The sequence below is a fragment of the Lontra canadensis genome, unplaced genomic scaffold (assembly GCF_010015895.1).
Source record: "Lontra canadensis isolate GAN:19392208 unplaced genomic scaffold, GSC_riverotter_1.0 scaffold134, whole genome shotgun sequence".
NCBI classification, from domain to species: Eukaryota; Metazoa; Chordata; class Mammalia; order Carnivora; family Mustelidae; genus Lontra; species Lontra canadensis.
The window spans coordinates 317,866-330,947 of record NW_022631128.1 but is presented as its reverse complement, the minus strand read 5'-3'; the positions used below and the strand labels follow the sequence as shown (position 1 = coordinate 330,947).

General features: G+C 40.8%; 1 pseudogene; it reads left to right on the top strand.

Annotated features, from left to right (window-relative positions):
- Positions 1 to 10,468: 10,468 nt before the first annotated feature.
- On the top strand, positions 10,469 to 12,041 carry LOC116858270 (annotated as a pseudogene).
- The last annotated feature ends 1,041 nt before the right edge of the window (positions 12,042 to 13,082 follow it).

The following is a 13,082-nucleotide window of genomic DNA, read 5'->3' as shown; positions in this document are numbered from 1 at the left end:
TATCTTTATAGTAAGCTCTAAAATTTTTGACATGAAAGTCTGCCAATTTCTTTTTTAAAAACTGGCTTAGCTATTCTGGCACTTCTGATTTTTCATATAAATTTTATGATAATCTTATTGACTGATTGAGAGAGAAATAGCCTGATGAAAATTTAATGAGGATTGCACTGAATGTATTGGTCAATTTTGGAAGAATTATTATTTTAACATTATAGAATCTTCCAAAATCCAATAACATGGAATGTCTATTTATTAGATTTTCTCTAATTTCCCTTAGCAAAGTTTGTAATTTTTAGTGTACTTGCCTTGCAATTCTTTTGTTAAACGTATTGCAAAACTTTTATTTTTCTTGATGATATTATGAATGGAATTATTTTCTTAATTTCACTTCCAGATTATTCATTCCTCATATATAGAGAAAGACAATTGATTTTCATATATTGGTATTGTGTCCTTCAACTTGGCTGAACTTGATTATCTGTTCTAATAGTGTTTTAAGAATTCTGTAGGATTTTGTATACACAGGATTATATCATCTGTGAAGTTTTACTTTTTCCTTTCCAAACTGAATATTTTCTCCTTCTTGTCCTTATATAATTGCACTTGTCAAACCTCAAGTGCAGTGCTGAACAGAAATTGTGAGATGGACAGCCTTTTCTTAGTCCTGATCTTAGGGGGAAAGCATTCAGTCTTTCACCATGAAATATTGTAGCTGTATGGTTTTTAAGGATACTCTTTTTCAGTTTGAGGAAGTTCCCTTCTATGTCAAGTTTGTTGAGAGTTTTTAACATGAATGGGTATTGGATTTTGCGAAATACCTGTTCTGTATCTGTTGAGATGATCATTCAGTATTTGCCCTTTATTCTCTTAATATGGTTTGTTATGTTAGTTGGTTTTCAGCTTTATTTTTAAATATTTATTTATTTATTTATTTATTTACTTCAGAGAGAGAGAGAGAGAGAGAGAGAGAGCAAGTGAGTGGGTGCACACATGAGTGGGGGAAGTGGCAGAGGGGGAGGAAGAGGGACAAGTAGACTCTGTTGAGTGTGGAGTCCAACATGATGCTTGATCCCAGGACCCCGAGATCATGACCCAAGCCAAAACCAAGGGTTGGATGTATAACTGACTGAGCCATCCAGGTGCCCCTGGTTTTCAACTTTAAACCAACCTTGCATTCCTAGGATAAATCCCATTTGGTTGTGATACATAATCCTTTTTATATCTGACTAGATTTGGTTTGCTAATCTTTTTGAGACTTATAGTGTCCATATTCATGAGGGATGTTGGTCTGCAATTTTCTTTTTTGTGAAGTCTTTGTCTGACTTTGATATCATGGTTACACTGCTTCATAGAATTAATTAAGAGTTGTTCCCTCTTCTATTCTCAGGAAGAGTTTGTGAAGGACTGGCATTATTTCATCTTTACATCTTTGATAGAATTTACCTTTGAATCCATCTCGTCCTGAGTTTTGTTTCATGGGGATATTTTAGATTACTAAATCTATTTCTTTACTTGTTATAGACTTATTTCTATTTTCTATTTTTTTAGTCAATTTTGCTAATTTATGTCTTTCTAGGCATTTGTACATTTCATCTAAACTGTCTGACTTGTTGTCTTAAAGTAGTTCATGGTATTTCCTTATAATTCTTCTGTGTTTGGTAAGATCAGTAGTAATGTCCCCTCTTTTTTATCCTGATTTTGGTGCTCTGTGTCTTCTCTCTTTTTTCTTGGTCAGTCTAACTAAAGTTTTATCAGTTTGTTGATCTTTTCAAAGAATTAGGTTTATTGATCTTTCTTTAGTGATTTCCTATTTTATTGATTTGCATTCTAATCTATTATCTTCTTTCTGCTTGCCTTGCATTTAATTAACTCTTTTTTGGGATTCATAAGGTGAAAGTTTACTATATTGATTTCAGACCTTTCTTCTTTTCTAACATAACTATTTGTGAATATAAATTCCTCTCTTAATATTGCTTTAGCTAGAACCCATATATTTTTATATGGTGTGGTTTCATTTTCATTCAGTTGAAAAATACTTTCCTCATTAATTTCTTCTTTGACCCACAGATAGAAAAGTGATATTCAGTCACCAAATATTTGTGGATTTGACAATTTCTTAAAAAGGTTTTATTTATTTATTTGACAGAGAGAGAAAGTGCGTGCAAGTACAAGCAGTGGGAGAGGGAGAGGCAGGCTCCCTACGAAGCAGGGAGCCCAATGTGGGACTCGATCCCAGGACCCTGGAATCATGACCTGAACTGAAGGCAGATGCTCAACTGACTGAGACACCCAGGGGTCCCAATTTTTTTGGTTTTGTTTTTTTATTTCTAAATTATTTCCATTGTGTTTCAGAGAATATACTTTAAATTATTTCCATCCTTTTTAATTTATTGGTGCTAGTTTTATTGCTTAGAGTATGATTCATCCTGCAGAAAGTTCTGCATGTACTTGAAAGAATGTGTAGTATATTGTTGTTTAGTGGAGTTTTCTACAGATGTCAATTAGGTCAAGTTGTTTGATAGCATTGTAACTATAAGGCACAGCAGTCTTATATATCCTTGCTGAATTTTTGTCTAGTTATTTTATCAATTTTGGGGAATTGAATATTGAAGTCTCTCAATTTATTGTTAAATTGTATATTTACTCATTTTTGTATCATGTATGTATAGACATAATTATGGCCCCCCAATATATCCAAGTCATAATCCCTAAAATCCATGAATATACATGACACAGCTGAAAAGAATTAAGGTTGCAGATGGAATTAAGATTGCTAATCAGCTGACCTTTATAATATCTGAAGTAGCTCTTAGTCTAAAGTGAAAAATCATCCCCTCCTGCCCACAAAACCACACAGCCAACACCAAATTAGAAAACCATGTGCTGTCTTTAGAGAGAAAGGGGAAACAATCCAGTATCCCATTCATTATGTCAAGCAGTGACAAATTTGGCCTCTTCTTCAGCTCCTTGTGTGACTTTGAGTGGACGACTTGACTTTCACTGAGCTCAAGTTTTCTATCTTTAAAATATCTTATGCCTATTACAGGATAATATATATTTCAAACAGATGTCAAGATATAGTGAGTAAATAATCCAAAACTCACTTTATTTTATTTTATCTATTTTTTTAAAGATTTTATTTATTTACTTGACAGAGAGAGAGAGAGAGAGAGAGAGAGATCACAAGTAGGCAGAGAAAGAGGGGGAAGCAGGATCCCCACTGAGCAGAGAGCCCGATGTGGAGCTTGATCCCAAGACCCTGAGATCATGACCTGAGCCAAAGGCAGAGGCTTAACCCACTGAGCCACCCAGGTGCCCCCAAAACTCATTTTATGTGGTGAGAGAGGTGGTGTGTTTGAAAACATTCACTGCCTGGGCACTGGGAGGCAGCAACTCTTTCTCACAAAAATGGCCAAGGTAAAACATGGAGAATAGCTTGATGGCTTTGTATCTCACAACAAATGACATTCATGACCAATTAGGATGTTCCTTTACATTCTGTACAGTTAGCTTTGAGGGAGAACTGGCTCACTCAGGCTTCTGAAATATTTTTGCTGCCATGGTGAAGCTGAAACTCCTCCCTGCCCCCCTATCTTTTTATCATTTGACTTGGAAAATTTAAGATGATAACATTTCAGCTGATAGTATTTCAGCATTTTTTCTATAACTTTAATGTGGAGAGTGAGCCCCTCAGAAAGTCCAACCACTACCACCTTTGAAAGCCCTCTGTGTGTTCTTAATTTGGACTTGCCACTGTCAGCTTGCTTTCCAGCACCTTCCCACCTCACCCCACCCCTGCTAACACACACCCACTCACACAATTTACACCCACACAATGACTCCAACATAAAAAGTGTAGGCTTGTGAAGCAGCAGACTTTTTGAAAATTGCGAATTTAGTTATCAAGGCAATCTCCAGTTACATAAATTGCAGGGCCCAGCGCAAAAGGAAAATGTGGGGCCATTTGTTCAAAAAGCAGGAAAAAAGTGTCAATAAGGGTACTAAAATAGAAAGCTTTATCCTATCTCCCATGGTTTCTCTCTCTCTCTCTCTCTCGACTTGTCATGATTTTTGTTTGCTATTTAAGGTGGTTTTAAGCAAAGAAAAATAAAAAATTTGACTTACTAGCATGAATTTTACCATTCATTTTTGTATTACCTAATGTTACTTTTTCTTTAAAGATTTTATTTATTTGTTTGACAGAGAGACAGCAAAAGAGGGAACACAAGCAAGGGGAGTGGGAGAGGGAGAAGCAGGCTTCCCACTGAGCAGGGAGCCCGATGAGGGGCTCCATCCCAGGACCCTGGGATCATGACCTGAGCCCAAGGCAGACACTTAACGGCTGAGCCACCCAGGCTCCCCACAATGCTACTTTTAACTTGTACGCAGAATTGCCAAAATCACATAATCACTATTTTGTAGCTCATACATGGACATGCACTGCGTTCTTAATGGAACAGTGGAAATCCTACACAAAACGAAGCCAAATATTTTTATTTCAGTTCTTGATGTCCTCACATTCTACCACTGGTCCACCTTTGGCTTACTGATGAGTAAGGGAAAACTGAAAAGAAAGGAACTATAGGTTGCTATATCTTTCCCTTTTCTTCATCATCATCACTTTTGGAGTAAGTGGTTAGCTAATGGGATGCAGTAACGGGAGTAAGAAAGGATATAATAGGGTCCCTGGGTTGTTTGTGTTTCTTAGGACACCCTGCCATCTTAGCAAGTTCTAGTTTATGGGGGAAATGTGATTTCTGGGGACTGTCAGTGGCTCTGTATATTCCGTCATAGACATAACACATAAACATAACTTGTACTCATTTTTAGTGTCACTGAACTTTTGATGCCTCATAGATGCACTGGATTTGGTGCTCATGGGATATCATGAATGCTATATGTGAATGGGGTGACTACTGTGGGCATGCGTGTTGCCCACGTCTCTTCTGCTTACACTCATGCTCCATTGTTCCATCAGATTTCCCTTACAAAACACAAGTTTAGAGAAACAGTCATTAAGAATTTGAAGGCTGCGGGGGGGCATCTGAGTGGTTCAGTCAGTTAAGCATTTGCCCTTGACTCAGGTCATGATCCTGGGGTCCTGGAATCCTGGGGCCCTGGGATCCAGCCGCCATCCTCTTGGGCTCCCTGCTCAGTGGGGAGCCTGCTTCTCCCTCTCCCTCTGTCCCTCCTCCTGCTCTTTCTCTCTCTCACTGAAATATATACAATCTTTAATAAATCATTAAAAAAAGAAGAATTTCAAGACAGCAACAGCACAACATTAAACCAAGCACAAGACCCTTCTGAATGTGGAGCCTGGTACGGCTGCACAGGTCACACAGCCATGAAGTTGGCCCCGAAGCAATCTTTTCTTTCAACTTCTTCCCCTTTAGCAGGCATGTCAGCACTAAATCATTTTTTTGAAGCAGTTTATAAATACACGTTTGTACCCATCACTCTCTGTTGGCATGCCAAGGGACAGGTGCTCAAGCAGGAGGAGTGTTCTCTTCATTTACCCCCACAAACTGCACCCAAACCGGATGTTTCAGCAAGCTTTCTGAAGTGAATACCCAAGCTTTTGTCATCCCCCGTTGTACCCCAAAGTTATAGTGATGGATTCAAAAGATGCTGAAAATAGCTTGAGGGCTTTTGCCTTGAGGTTACCCAGGAGGCCATGTGACTTCCCTATACCGAGGTTGTCGCTGGTAAGTATTCCTGCCCCATCCATTTTTTTCTTATGTTTTCTTATTTATTTTAATTTTATTATTCATTATTATTGTCATTATTCATTATTAATAATTTATTATTATTATCATTATTCATTATTTATTTTAACTTTATTTAACTTATTTATTTAATTTTATTGAGATATAAGTCAGATACCATAAAATTCATCCTTTATAGTATACGATTCAATAGTTCTCAGTACTTTCACAAAGTTCTACAACCATTGCTACTATGTAATTGCAGAACATTGTGTCAACACTCCCCAACAAAACCTCTATCTATCTATCTATCTATCTATCCACCTATCTACCTATCAGGAGCCATTTCCCATTTCTTCCAGCCCCAGCCCCTGGAAAACCACTAACCTCTTACCTGTTTCTATGGATTTGACTATTCTGGGCATTTAATATAAATGGAATGATATAATATGTGGCTTTTTATGCCTGGCTCCTTTAACTTAGCAAAATGTTTTCTTTCTTTCTTCTTTGTTTGTTTGACAGAGAGAGACACAGCGAGAGCAGGAACACAAGCAGGAGGACTGGGAGAGGGAGAAGCAGGCTTCCTGCTGGGCAGGGAGCCCGATGCGGGTCTCCAACCCAGGACCCTGGGATCATGACCAGAGCCGAAGGCAGACACCCAACGACTGAGCCACCCAGGTGCCCCAAGCATGTTTTCAAGATTTATTCATGGTATAGCATGTATCAGAGCTTTTTTACTTTTTATGGCTGAATAATAATCTATCATATAAATATACCAAGTTTGGTTTATCCCTTCATCTTTTGAGTTATTTCCACTTTTGGGTTATCATTAAAAATGCTGCCATAAACATTCATGTACAGGTTTTTGTGTGTGGATATAATTCTCTTGGGTATCTAACTAGAAGGGGAATTGCTGGGTCATATGGTAACTCTATGTCTAACTCTGTGAATAGCTGACAGACTGTTTTTCCCTGTGGCCGCACCGTTTTCCATTCCCACCAGTGGCGGATGAGGGTTTCACTTTCTCCTCCTTCTTGTCAGTACTTGCTGTTGTCTGTCCTTTTGATGATAGCCATCCTGGTGAGTGGTATCTCCTTGTGGTTTTGACTTTTATTTTCCAGTGATTAATGATATTGAGCATATTTTCATGTGTTCATTGGCCATTTGTAGATCTTCTTTGGCCAAAGGCTTACTCAAACCTTTGCCCAACTTTTTAATGGAGTCATCTGTTTATTTTTATGTCGTAACCTCTTTTGGTAAATGTATCCTTTTTATTCCTATTTCTTTGTTAATGCTATTATAAATAGAACTTTTCTCTTAATTTCATTTTAATATTGCTCATTGTTGGTGTAGAGAAATATAGATGATTTTGTATGTTGATCTTGTATTTTGCAACCTTTCTGAATTTGCTTATTAGTTCTAATAATTTTGGTGTCCATTCCTTTTGATTTTCCACATAAAGGACCACATCATCTGTGACTAGCTTTACCTCTTCCTTTATAATCCGTGTGTGGTTCATTTCTTTTTCTTGCCTTATTGCTCTAGGTATAACCTACGTTACAATATTGAGTAGAAGGTGTGAGAATCCTTCTAGAAGGACATCCTTATCTTGTTCCTGATCTTAGGAGAAAGCTGTCTTTCACCATTAAGTATGATTTTGGCTATGGAGTTTTCATAAATGTTCTTTCTTAGGTTTAGTAAGATCTCTTCTATTCCTAGTTTCTTGAGGGTTTTTTTTTATAAAGGGGTGCTAGATTTTGTTCAATGCTTTTCTGCATCCATTGATATGATCGTGTGGTTTCTGTTCTCTATTCTATTAATATGGTGTACTACATTGATTCTTGTGTGTTAAACTAACTTCGCATTCTTGTGATCAATGCCACTTAGCCATGGTGTATAGCCTTTTTTAGATGTTGCCGAATTCAGTTTGCTAATTTTTTAAAAGGATTTTGCATCTACATTCATAAGAGATACTGATCTGTAGTATGTTTAGTGACTTTCCTGGACTCATTCTATAAAATTCTATATTAATTTGTTGTGTGTGGCCACTGAAGTCTCTGCATGGTTAGCATCATAGCTATCCAAGGAGCAAGGATATTTTTTTAAGTGCTTTGAGCCAGTAAGTCTCCCAGCATTTGCTGAGAGGTTCAGTCCATGTTCGAATGTTCCAGCAGGCAATTTTGTGCCTCTGTGTTTCATTTCCTGCTTGTGAAGAGCCTCGGTACTGGAGATCTTTTTTGGGCATAGGCACAGCCCAGCACATTCTTGTGGCCTTCTATTTTTTTTTTAAGATTTTATTTATTTATTTATTTGAGAGAGAGAGAGAGAGAGAACATGAGCAGGGGGAGGGGCAGAGGGAGAAGCAGACACCCTGCTGAGCAAGGAGCCTGATGTGGGGCTCCATCCCAAGACCCTGAAATCATGACCTGAGCTGAAGGCAGACGCTTCACTGACTGACCCACCCAGGGGCCCCTCATGTGGTCTTCTTGATTCCTGACAGTATGTCAGAGCTTTTTGAAGCACTTACAGAAATCCTATTCCCCAATTTTTTCTTTTAAAGTTTTTGGTCAGCCTCTTGTTAACCCCAACTTGTTATACCATCTCAGGCAGCTGTGATTTTAAATAATTGCCAATGATTGCTTTTACAAATGCCCTGCAGGTAGAGTTGTTTGCACAGAGAAAGTTCTGAGTCAGGTCAAGTAAAGATGAGCTCTAAGAGTGGAGCATAAGTGAACTGCCAGACAGGTCAAATAGTGACAATTCTCTGGGGTTGGGTTTTTTAGGGACTTTTCAAGGCTGTTCTATTCTCGCTCCAGTGAATGCAAAGCTGTTCAGTTTCCCAGCTCCCATAATGGTGATTTTATGGGTTTTCAAGGCTACTGTGGAAATGGGGAGAAGGGGTAGGATTAGGGCAAGTTAAAATGCCACAGTATTTGCTGTTCTTACCAAGATTCAGCTACTTTTCTTGAATAAACATTCCTAATATTGTTGTAAACCTTTAATTAATTATTTTGAGTACTGAAAACATTGATTATGATCATTTTATCCAGTGTTCTTGCTTTTATGGGGAATGGATTTTTGGAGGTCTATTACATCATTCTACATGTTGAGGTTGAGCTGCCTCACCTATCTTTAAAAAAAAAAGGAAGAAAGAAAAAAGGAAGGAGGAAGGAAGGAAGGGAAGGAAGAGTTCCCCTTAAGTTACCAGAAAATGAAATACTTCTAATTTTTCTGTCTCCTTGTACCCACATCTGGTGCTTATCAAAAATAAAGGGTATTCTCAGGCATTTTCTACCATCTCATGCTCTTGAAGCCTGGGACTGGACTGGAAGGAGAGAGATCATAAGGTGTGGCACTGTTCTCCTGGATCCCATCCTCTATGGAGCTGCAATCGCTTCTTGTGTCATGGTCACTCAGTTACATGTTTACGATAATCCTTTATTCTACTATAACACAACGACATACACCATATTCCCGTGGATGTACTCAATGCCATGGATGTCCACCTTACAGCCCACTGGCTCTCCCATCCAACAAAGGATGTCAGAAAAAAAATGTAAGTAGGTGTCTTAGTTGGCCTTACCCCAGAATTAGACCCTAAGACAAGGACTAGAGTGCTAATTGTTAATTTGGGAGGAAATCCCTGAAAGTGCTGCTTGGGGACTGGGGATGGAAGACGGGAAAGGAAAGAAGCCAATAAAAAGTGTGTCTTCTTGAAAGTTAACACTGTGGGAAACTGGAAAGCAATCTTACTGTAGGGCTCGAGAAAACTGTGTAGAAAATACACGTCAGAGTTATCTCAACCAAGGGAATATTTAACTCTTAACTCCCATCCCTCCTTGGTTGTGGGCTGCCTGGGGGACATTAATTTTTCAGCGCTTTCATTTGGGCCTGCGCAGGGTCCTGAATGTTCTGGAAGCTAGCAAAACACTCTCAGGCAGAAACTCACAGATATTCATAGTAGACAGCTTGAGTGTGGAGAGATGAAGGCCAAGGGCTTTGGGTAAGGCATTAACACTGTCTGCTACAGGACTAATAACATTATTATTGGGATAACTTTGAATATTTGAATATAATAAGTAAACAATATATTTTAGTATTTAATTCTCATTAGTAACAGGTAATTTATGATAATTTCACAGTAGATGGTGAGGCTTACTACTTTTTAAAAAATATTTATTTATTTGAGAGAGAGAGAGAGCACAAGCAGGGGGAGGAGCAGAAGGAGAGGAAGAAGGACAGGAGGAAGGACAAGCAGGCTCCCAGCTGAGCAGGGAGCCCCAGCAGGGTTCAATTCCAGAATCCTGAGATCATGACCCAAGCCAAAGGCAGACACTTAACTGACTGAGCCACGAAGGCAACAAGAGGCTTAGTGTTTCATAACAAACTTTTTCAGGGGCACCTGGGTGGCTCAGTTGTTAAGCATCTGCCTTCAGCTCAGGTCATGATCTCAGGGTCCTGGAATCAAGCCCCACATCAGGCTCCCTGCTCAGCGGGAAGCCTGCGTCTTCCTCTCCTACCCCTCCTGCTTGTATTCCCTCTCTCACTGTCTATCTCTTAAAAAAAAAAAGTTTTCAGAAAATGGGCCAAATATGTCTGGCCCAGTCGCTGGTGGGGTGAGGGGGTGGTGAGACGACAGGCTCTACTTACTCCATAGCAACGTAATCAGATCCCCTCCCCCTGGAAGTTTCACGAAGAAGCCACCACCGCCTGGTCTGGGGGTCACCGTGGTGACCAGAGTGCATGCCATGATGCTGCTCAACTTCCCAAGTATGAAGTGGAAGAGGAGCCCCTGGAACCAAGATCCAATGAAACAGAAGATGGTGAATCCAGGATTGCTTACAGTTATCCACCCCTGGACTTATTTGGGAACAATCTGCAACTGCTGGGCACAGGAGACACGGGCATTCCCCTAACCCCCAGGACAGGTCCCCTTTCCTTAAGCCCATCTACAATAGCAAGGGGAAGAGGCTTACTTAACACCCGCAAGCTGCACACCAACCAAATGCCTAAAGACGAGTGGCACAACCTCATCACAGAGATGGTTGCCCTCAACCCTGATTTTAAGCCTCCTGCAGATTACAAACCTCCAACAACATGTGTGAGTGATAAAATAATGATTGTACAAGATGCATATCCAGAAATCAACTTCATGGGGCTGCTGATTGGGCCCAGAGGGGACACCTTGAAGAACACAGAGAAGAAGTATAATACTAAGGTTCTGGTCTGGGGAAAAGGGTCTGTCAAAGAAGGGAAAGCTGGGCACCAAGATGACCTGATGTTGTGTGCAGAAGGTGAACCATTTCTTGCCCTAGTTACCACCAGCTCCATAGAGAATGTGAAGAATGCCGTGGAACAGATAAGAAACATCCTGAAACAGGGTATTGAGACCCCTGAGGTCTATGGAAGATGCAGCTTCAGTAGTTGGCTTGCTTGAATAGGATGCTTCAGGAAGACCAGAGCAGGATCATAAGAACCTGACAGAGCTCAGAGACCCACAGCACTACCATAGTGTGGATCAAGTGTGGCCGCACTGCTTCTGATTGCGTATTCCAAAGGCTTGCTGACTCCCAACCAGTTCAGAAGAAAGCATGGATGGTTCAATCTCATGGCTGAACCAGGTGAAGCACCTGTGGTCTCTGCCTCTGGGCCCACCACCACACCCCTGGTCAGTGCTCCTGGGCCTGCTGCTCCTACCAACAACCCACCTCCCCTGTCTGCCATGACTACCACCCAGAGCTGCCCACCCTGAATGATGAATTCTGGTGCTTCAGAGAGTTGGTCCTACCATGGCATGCACAGAGGTGGTCCTGGAGGTGGTCCCCAGTCTCCCACACCTATTGCCCAGCTTGACAAGTGGGCATGCTGGACATCCCATGCAGCATAACCTTAATGGACCCCTACTCCCTTGGACACAACTACCACCATCACAGATGAACCAGGGCCCCCTCCCGCCTGGGCACCATGGCCCTCCTCCAATGGATTGGTACCTGGGAAGTGGGCTCTGGGTTCTATTGCTCTCATCAAGGAAAACTTATGATGCCAACACTTCCTATGGGCATGATGCCACCACTGCCTCCCAGTGGGCAGCCCCCACCCCCTCCCTCTGGTCCTCTTCTCCCATGGCAGCAGCAGCAGCAGCCTCCACCACACCCCTTCTGCTCCACTACAGTATGTCTTCCAGTACCCCCTTGTCATGGCAGCAAAGATCCCTCCCTGCGGTGGCAATGGCCTGAACCATCAGAGTGAGGACTTTCCGAGCCCAATGTGACCTTTTCAGCTAGGCAGCCTCAGCAGCGCCCCTGGTGGACAGGCTGGTTTGGCAAAGGAGCCTGAGTTTGTGGACAGAATCAGAACATGGGGGCTCCATCCTTATCATGAAATTTATATTAGTTTTTTGCTTTTTCTCTTGTTATTTCCTTATCTCTTCCTTCCTTCGGACTCCATCCAAGGAGACGGTCTTCCCTAATCTTCTGCTGCAATTAGATTCCTTTCCTTTTTGTCCATTCCTTGTTCTTCTCTTCCCAAGGAGAAGAGAGAGCAGATGGTTTTATGCAGAGGTTCAGCCATTAATGTCAAGCCAGTTGTCGAGGAGGGGTTCTTTTGGTTCTCAGATTTTCAGGGTTGCAGTGAAAAAAATTTTTCTTTTTTGTAGCATGAGTATTTTTGTCTCTGCCACCTTTGTAGAATAGTGGGTTAATTTCCAGGTCTGGGGTTAACATCCATCTTGGCATTTCTGGAGTGGTAAGTGGGGCCACTCAAGTCATGTTTGACTTGTCTGCCACCCTGGAGAGTCGTTTCCATGCTTCCTGAGCACCTAAGCTACCTCAGATTCCATTTGCTCCCCTCCTTCCTGGAAGGTTTCCTTTTAAATTTTATTTTAATCCCAAACATCTGAATGTTTTGCAGTGTCTAGGGGTTTGAGCTCCTTGTTTTTCATTGCTAATGAAAAGTCAAGCATTGCTAATCCCCAGTGTAGGCTCTGGGTTTGTGGGACTGAGATATTTGCTGGACTCAAAATGGGAATGTGTCTATAGCTCTCTTGGAATCTCCAAAGACTTTCCTCACGAGGTCAAAACTTACCCACCTGCTTTTAGTAACCTGCTATGGCCTTCTTCCATATGCTTCCCTTTTTGGATAGGCTTTTGCACTAAATATATCATTACTTCTTTACTGTGTCTGCTGATGCTCTTATTAGATCTTTCTCCATTCTTTCAAGCTTCGCATAAACTTTTACTCTGACTTTCCCCCAGTTACTTCTGATAACACTTTCAGTTATATTTCAAGAGCTTAAAGGATGTGAAAATTTTCAGACTATTTCACTTTGATTCACACATCCTCTCCATTTCCTCCATCCTTATCGTCTTTATTAGTTCC